This window comes from Mesocricetus auratus, unplaced genomic scaffold (genome assembly GCF_017639785.1).
Source record: "Mesocricetus auratus isolate SY011 unplaced genomic scaffold, BCM_Maur_2.0 Super-Scaffold_100001, whole genome shotgun sequence".
NCBI lineage: Eukaryota > Metazoa > Chordata > Mammalia > Rodentia > Cricetidae > Mesocricetus > Mesocricetus auratus.
The window spans coordinates 14308608-14316886 of NW_024429187.1; the positions used below are offsets into that span (position 1 = coordinate 14308608).

At 49.0% G+C, this 8279-nt stretch overlaps 1 long non-coding RNA gene across 1 annotated transcript; it reads left to right on the plus strand.

The window, feature by feature from the left end:
- LOC110341426 lies at nucleotides 1-5991 on the plus strand. The gene is made up of 3 exons (XR_002383371.2): nucleotides 1-1089; nucleotides 4460-5100; nucleotides 5848-5991. It is a non-coding gene; the product is annotated as an uncharacterized LOC110341426 (long non-coding RNA).
- The last annotated feature ends 2288 nt before the right edge of the window (nucleotides 5992-8279 follow it).

The following is an 8279-nucleotide window of genomic DNA, read 5'->3' on the forward strand; positions in this document are numbered from 1 at the left end:
GTCCTGTGTGCTATACGAAAGCAGCTTGAGCGAGTCAGTTAGCGGTACCCTCCTCGGCCTCCGCATCAGCTCCTGCCTCTGAGTTCCTACCCTAGCTGCTTCTGGCGGTGAGTTATTAAATGGAACTGTGAGAGGAAGAGACCCTCTCCATCCCCACTTGCCCTTGGTCATGGTGTTTCATCAGTGATGGCAGCCCCAACTAGGGCAGAAACTAGTGTCGGAAAAGTGGGGTACCGCTGGGACAGACCTGACCATGCTGCTCTTTGGGGGACTGCTGTGGAAGGACTTTGGAACATGAGTCTGGAGAAGTCAGTTCAGTGACCTGGCTGTTCTGTGTGAGCTTGGACAGTAAGGTGTTGAGAGGAATCCAGAAGACGGGGAGGCCTGGCTTATGGAGCTCCAGAGGAGAGTTTGAGAGTCACTTAAAGGCTCTCTCAGGGCTGTTTTCTGTTTTGAGTTAAGATTCTGTGGTTTTGATCAGCTGGGGCTGAGAATGAGCTATGATTGCCCGGAGACTGACACCACTAAAAAAAAAAAAAAAAAACCCTTGTTTAGTGGTGCGAATGGTGCTGGTGGGCTGGAGCTGAGAAACTAGTGGTGACTGAGACCAGCATCACTGAGATGGAATCTTCTGGGCGGTGTTTCCCGAGAGTCAGGACACACAAAGATGTGTGGCAGAGGCAGCCAAGGTTGCACGTCACGCTGGCAGCTGAACTTGGTAGTGTAAGAGTCACCCAGGTGGTCCTAGTTTTGAAGGCATGGAGGGGTCATGAAAAACAGCTGAAAGCTTGGCACGTGAGGGGCCAGGAGGGGCCGTTGAAGGTGCAGCTTCAGTAGCAGCTAAAAACCCAGGACTGGAGAGGCCATGGCTTGGCACCATGAAGATAGCCCAAGAGAGGCCATTGGTGAAAGTGCAGCCCAGTGGCCGCTGAGATCCCAGCATTTTGGAAATGCCAGCACCATTGGAGACCACTGAGAACAGCAGGAGTGGAGGAGACTCACCCTAACCCTGGGAGACAAACTTTGTGCTACAAGGGGCAGACCCAGCGAAGTGAGTGACTCAGGCCCTTTGGAGGAGCCCAGAAAACTGTGAGTGAATCCCAGATACGGGACGTTATGTTATATATTTACACTATTGGAGTTTGGTTTTGCTTTGATCTGATTGTGCCTGTGCCCTGGCTCTCCCCTGGATTAAGAAAGCATCCACAGCTGAGAGACGTTATATTTTAAAAGACTTTTGATTTTGAAAGATACTGATTTTTTAGGTTGTTTGCGTTTTCCCAAAAAGGCAGCAGTGGGACTTTTAAGTCTATACAATGTTTTCTATCGTGATGTCTTTATCAATGTGTAAGCTTGGGGATAAACAGGAAAGGTAAGGTTGTGGCTTAACAGTGACAAGTTTGTATGTCAAGTTGACAGTAGGTCAGTTTATGTCAAGTTGACACAAGCTGGAGTCTTTCTCAGGGGAGAAAATGCCTCCATGAGATTGGTGTGCAGGCAAGCCTGTAGAGTATTTTCTTAAGTAGTGATTGGTGGGGGAGGACCCAGCCCATTGTGGATGGAGTCACCACTGGTTGAGCAAGCCAGGAAGCAGCTCTCCTCCATGACACCTGCCTCCAGGTTCCTGTCCTGCTTGAGTTTCCTGCTCTCACTGCTTTTGATGACAAACTGTTGTATTGAACTGAGAGTGAAATAGACCCTTCCCCCAATCATCACTGACCATTAGCCTGTATGACCCAACAGAAAAAGGACAGCACATCATGATCACTGTTCTCCAAATAGCACGTTACTTCTTTTCATCCAGGGGCGTTTTGAAGTTGGCTCCCATTCTCCGTATATAGTTCACTTAATTCCCTTTTTAAACTTGAGGAAATGACAAGTCATGGAGCAGCTCAAACAGACAGTGGAGTCTGACCAATCAGGGAGACTTAAGACCTTCCCAGAATCACCTCCTGCTTGTGGCTTCTTTGAAGCTGATACACAGAGGCAGTCCAGGGTGTCTGTCAGTGAGAGTGATAAGGTTATACAAGATATATATGTGTGTGTGTGTGTGTGTGTGTATATATATATATATATATATATATATATATAGAGAGAGAGAGAGAGAGAGAGAGAGAGAGAGAGAAAATCAGCATCAACCCTTTGTAAATACGGTGTGTTTATCAGGTGTGTTTATCAGTTACGTGATCCTGGGTATGTGTCCACACATTGGATGGCTCAACTGTCTGAAGTTGAGAGAAGGGACACACGCTATTGTCTGCTGAATGAATGAACGGCGTTGAGATTGATGGGTGGCACAGGAAGTGTCTGTGCATTGTGTCTTGAAGGTCAAACCCTGGGGCCTGTAGGTGAGTTTACATTCGTGGTAGTAATATGTTCTCACCTGAGACCTTCTGACCTTACGCTCCCTGTAACCCTTGCTGTAGCTCAACTCTGCTGTCTACCATACAGCCAAGGCGTTGGCGAGACTCCTCTGCAGCCTTCTCTCTAACCCTTGACGGCATGCCCACCATGGGAAGACTGACTCCCAAGGGTGGCTGAAATTGGACTCTGCTCCCTGTTAAGAGGGTCTATTCAGTGCCACCTCCCATTGTCCCAGATCAGGACTGTCTTGGTAGAACACCGTTTCCCTGACTTCCTGTGCTCCTGTGGCCTGAGGTGATTTGATATATGTGACTGCTGTCCTACATTCAGTGTCTAGAATGTCATCCTGGAGAGTTGTGTACCATTTCCACATGTTCTAGAGGTTCTGGGAGTCAGGTGAAGCTGTAAGGTTTGTTCAGTGTGTTCAATACACCGTAACCAGTGGTTATACCCACAGGGCTCTTCTAGCCAACAGGGGGAACTGTCTTATCAGATACTGAGCCTCAACTTCCTGTTTAAGCAGTGTGGGTGTGTATGTGTATGTATGTGTGTATGTCTATATGTGGGTGTATGTATGTGTGTATGTGTGTATGTGTGTATGTGTGTATGTATGTGTGTATGTATGTGTGTATGTATGTGTGTGTATGTATGCGTGTGTGTGTGTGTGTATATATGTATGTATGTATGTATGTGTATGTGTGTGTCTGTGTGTGCACACAGGAAAACTGTGGTAAGTGGAGGACAGAGAATGACTTCCAGAAGTTAATTCCTGCCTTTCCTCCTGTGGGTGGGTCCCAGATATTGAACTCAGACCATCAGGCTTCCTGGCAAGTACTTTCTTTACCTGGTGAGTCATTTTACTGGTAGCCACTAACTTCCTATTGAAACCCATAAAACCCACAGAGTTATGGCATATCTGAAAACATAGCACAAAATATGCCACAATTGTGTGTAACTAGTAACCACGACTGAAGCTAACCAGGTCTACTGACTATTGGCTGATGGCTAGCCACTGCCTAATTGTGACAAGATGGGTCTTGCTTCTCTTCTCCTCTGGTTCCTTGATTTCCAGAGGTCAAGCCAGCGGGTCAGAGGGGGACAGGAGGTGGAAAGGAGAAGCTCACGTTGGAATGGATGGAATCGGAATAGAGTCCTTGCTGAGATGGGGTACGGCCTGTCTTTCATACGGGTGCAGTACACGTTCTAGAATTTAGGACAAACCATGGAGAGAGCCAACGTTTTCTCTAGTTCTGCCCTTTAAGCTGTCCCCAAGCTAATCTGTTCTGGAAGGAGACTGTTTCAGGGATCACCCAATGTGCAGTTGGAAAGCCCTTGATGTTTTTATTTTACTTATGTTTTTCTGGCATATACGTCTACTGCTTATGTGTCTGGTATAGGCGGAGGCCGGAGGGAGGGCATCGGATCCCCTGGAACTGGAACTACAGGTGTGTGTTAGCCTCAGTGATGGTGCTGGTTATCGATCCCAAATCCTCTAGAAGAGCAGCCAGTGCTCTCAACAGCTCGACCGTCTTTCCACCCCTAGAGCTCTGCAACAACAGTGTTCTTTGTTTTAGCAGTGACGTTAGTTACGCGTGACCATGGCAGTCTGCTTTCGTAGTAATACATGATACACACTGTTCACTCTGTAGTTATCGCGTGTTTCAAAGCAGGAAGTAGACATAACAGGATTCTGACGAGCCATGGAGCACTCACACCCAAGATGCGATGCTCCTGACTAGGGAGCTTTCCACTTCTGACTCCCCTTGTAGATTTTATCGTCCGCCCTTGATTTGCACTTCTGACTCCCCTTGTAGATTTTCTTTATCGTCCGCCCTTGAGCTCCCCATCGTAGCTCCCACCTACTATGTTAGCACTCTCCTTTCCTTTGGACTCATTACCAGGTACACCTTCATGATACTTAAATCTTTTATTCCTAGATCTGGCTTTTGTGCAGCCTAGACACCCAGACTGACATGGTTCCCCCTCTGAAGGTCTCTAAAGCAAGCTAAGCCAACCTCCTGCTCTTTGCCCGTCTGTCTCCCTACTCTAGGGTTGTATTCTGTCTAGTGTACAGCTTCACTGTTTTCCCTTCTAGCCAGTGAGGAAAAAAAATCCAAGAAACATTCTGGATTCTCCCCATGTCTTGTTTCACTCGGTTGAGCCAAGCATCGTGTGGCTACCCTGTTTGGAGCACCCCGTAGGATCATCCTTCTCCTTCCGCTGCTGGAGTCCACTAACCCAGAGGCTGACTCCTCTCCCATCTCGCTCGGGCTTCGTGGATTTCATAAATACTAAATAACTGTTGAAGCCAATGAAGACATAGGCATGGAAGTAGAGGGTATTAAAAACATCCTCAATGCCTGTTTGATTTGATCACGAACCCCCCCTCAATCCCACACTTCTCCAGCTGGGCTTTCAGAGCTAACCCGTGCTTTCTTGGAGGCCCATCGGGATAGGTCACTCTCTGTGCGGTTTTCTGACGTGAGCGTTGCTCTCCACCCATCGCGTTAGCTCTCCAGCCTGACTTTGTCCCTCTCCACCTTGTATGCTGCCGTCTGGTTCCTTATGTCAGACACCGAAGTGAGTGTTGTTCAGGAGAAGGCCATGGCTGTCTCACACTGGCCTCGTCTTCAGTAAAACTGCTCACGCAATACAACTTTGCAGAATTAAAATCTCACCCTTGAAAATCTCTGGTGTGGACAGAAGTTTCATACACAATTATCTACAGCATTGAAGGTAATATGAACCTATGGTGTTCATTCATTAGCAATCCCATGACCCCCCATAGAAATACAAATGACTTTGTGCCGGCTCATTTCTAGGATAATGCTAGCTATGTTTAACACATTAAAACTTTTTTTTTTTTTTTTTGGTTTTTATGAGACAGGGTTTCTCTGTATTGTTTTGGAGGCTGTCGGTCCAGCCTGGCCTCGAACTCAGAGATCCGCCTGCCTCTGCCTCCCAAGTGCTGGGATTAAAGGTGTGCGCCACCACCACCCGGCAACACATTAAAACTTTTATTTCCTTTTAAAATATTACTGAGCTAACAATGCAACTTTTGGAATCTGTAAAAGATTAGGAAACAAAGAAATCATGTTGTGTTTTCTACTGGGAAGTAGAAAACTGTTGTGTTTTCCTCTGGGAAGTGGGCTTCTGTAAGATCAGATCCCACAGCTGTTGAAGAAAGGAGCTGGGTCTCATCAATTTGAGTGCATGGTCATCGGGGAGTGTCACTACCCACCAGAGACTAGGAGATGTGGCCTCGCGGGAGGGGGTGTGGCCTCGCGGGAGGGGGTGTGGCCTCGCGGGAGGGGGGGTGGCCTCGCGGGAGGGGGTGTGGCCTCGCGGGAGGGGGTGTGGCCTCGCGGGAGGGGTGTGGCCTCGCGGGAGGGGTGTGGCCTCGCGGGAGGGGGTGTGTTGACAGAGGTGGACTCTGGGGCTTCAAATGCTCAAGCCAGGCCCACTGTCTCTGTCTTTCTGCAGCACGTGGATCCAGATGTAGAACTCTTGGCTCCTTTTCCAACGCCATGTTTGCCTGTCTTGCTACCACACCTCCCACCATGCGGATAATGGACTAGACCTCTGAAACTGTTGGCCAGTCCCGATTAAAAGCTTTCCTTTAACATAGCTACCATGGTCATGGCGTCTCTTCACAGCAATAGAACTCTGACTAAGACCGTTATCTAGGCTGGAGTTTGAAACAACATCAGGTTAAAGCCTGATATAATCTCTTTAAACAACAACAAAATACGAAAGAGAAAGCCCCTGTATTTCCACACTCTGTGCGTGAAAGCCCATCTCCTTGTATCTTCGGGGCTCTGAGGCCGTCAGGCTGGTTTGTCTTAGCCCCTGTGGTTGCCGAGGTAGTCAGGAACTGGACGTGGTGTGAGACTCTCTGCTGCCACAGCTGGCCCGTCCCACTGGAGTTAGTCGAGTTGCATGCTGGGAGGTGAGTGTTGTCACTGTGTCAGCTTCTTTCCGGTGGCTGTGATGCCTGCATTGTCAGAGCCACTTAGAGGAGGGAGTCTTCATTGCCGCTTGTCATGCCAGCTTCTCAGCCGTCACGGCGGGGAAGTCACAGCGGCTGGTGCTTGGGGAAGTGGGTCACGCCACATCCTTAGCCAGGGACGGAGGGCGATGATGGCATGCTTGCTTTCCCCTCCCCCAGCCCGGGGAATGGCCCCACCCACAGCAGATCTCCCCATCTCCGTTAATGTAACCAAGGAACCCCTCCTTGGGCATGCCCTGCCCACCTGATCTAGACACTCCTTCACCGAGACTCTATCCTTAGGCCATCCGGATTGGCAGTTAAAACTAAGCATCCATCATTGTTCGTGGACGTGATGATTTGGAGCTTTGTGAATTTAGCTCAGCTGAGACAACACCTTCCAGAATTCCCTTGTTTGTACGGTTGTATATGTTATGCTTACTGAAGATTTTTTTTCATGGAGTTTGGATAATGGACGGCATGAAGCCGTGGCCCCTTGGCGGGAGGCAGGTGTGAGAATGGCTTACCCTGGCCTCTTGGCTCACAGGCTGGCTCTCCAGCCCTCCGTGGACCACCTCCTTGTTCTCTCTCTAGTCCTGGGCTGGAAGCAGATGCAGTTCCACAGGGAGGGTGCTAGCTCCATCTTCACATCAGCTACTCTGCAGTTTACCTTCCTGGTCAGCAGCTTGTCCCGAATCTCCTCTGCTGCAGACCCCGGCTTTCTGGCCAGCCTCACTGATGGACAATAGCTTCAGAACCCCCTCCCCCACCAGCCTGCTCTTCAGTTTGTCAGTCTCCTCATACGAGGTACGATCCTCATACGAGGTAGGATGTCCAACCTGTACAGTAAATCTCTCAGGCCATGCTACCCGTAGTTATATTTTGAGTCGCTGGTAAAACAGTAATCGACATTCATACATTATATATCCAGGCCTTATTTTACAGTGTTAACAGTCAAAGAATGTTATTGAATACAACGAGATCACAAACATCTGACTCGTTTTGAAAGAAATGAAGAGAAAGATGTTAACATATAAAAAGGAGGCTATGATTGTCCAAAATGAAGATTAAAAAAAAATAACACACAGCCAGAGGCAGGCGTTAGAGCAGACAGCAGCTTCAGTAGCTTGTCTCTGTTGCAAACAAGTTCAATGAGAAAGCCTCGATGAAGGCACTGTACCGGAGAAATCCTGTCTTGAGGCCTCTAAGCCGGATTTGCCTGAAGCTCCAGTGAGACAGAACACACTAGGTGCAGCCAGGTACACTCTTAATTCCAGCCCTCCTGCGCGGGAGCTGCTGCTGTATCTGAGTTTGAAGCTGCTTGGTCTACACAGTGCGTTTCAGGCCAGCGAGGGCTACAGAACACACTAGGTGCAGCCAGGCACACTCTTAATTCCAGCCCTCCTGAAGCGGGAGCTGCTGCTGTATCTGAGTTTGAAGCTGGTCTACACAGTGCGTTTCAGGCCAGCGAGGGCTACAGAGTGAACCTCCCTGCCCCTCACACAAAACATAAAAACCAACAGCAAAAGTCAAACACAAACCACCAGAGGATTTCAGTGAAGCCTACTCTGGTCAGGGTTGTCCGTCTGCCACAAGACTCCTATGCTGTGGCCTCTCCAGTGGTTGGGAGGGGGGCTGTAGGAGGGAGACACCGTCATGTAGCTTCTAGCCTAGCGTTATTTTCTGGACACAAGCCCTCCGAGACTTCCTCAAAACATACAGCTGACCAGACAGAGGCTGTGGCCTGGGACTTGGCCAGACGTCCCTCTGCATGCACAGTCCTCCTGTGGGTACTGCTCACTCTCATTGGAAGAGGAACTCACTTCCCATCCCCCCCCCCACACACACACCCAGACACCCAATCAATGCAAGTCTGGCCATGCTGCTTCCAGGGACTGGAAAATACCCACAGCAAAGAAATCTATTC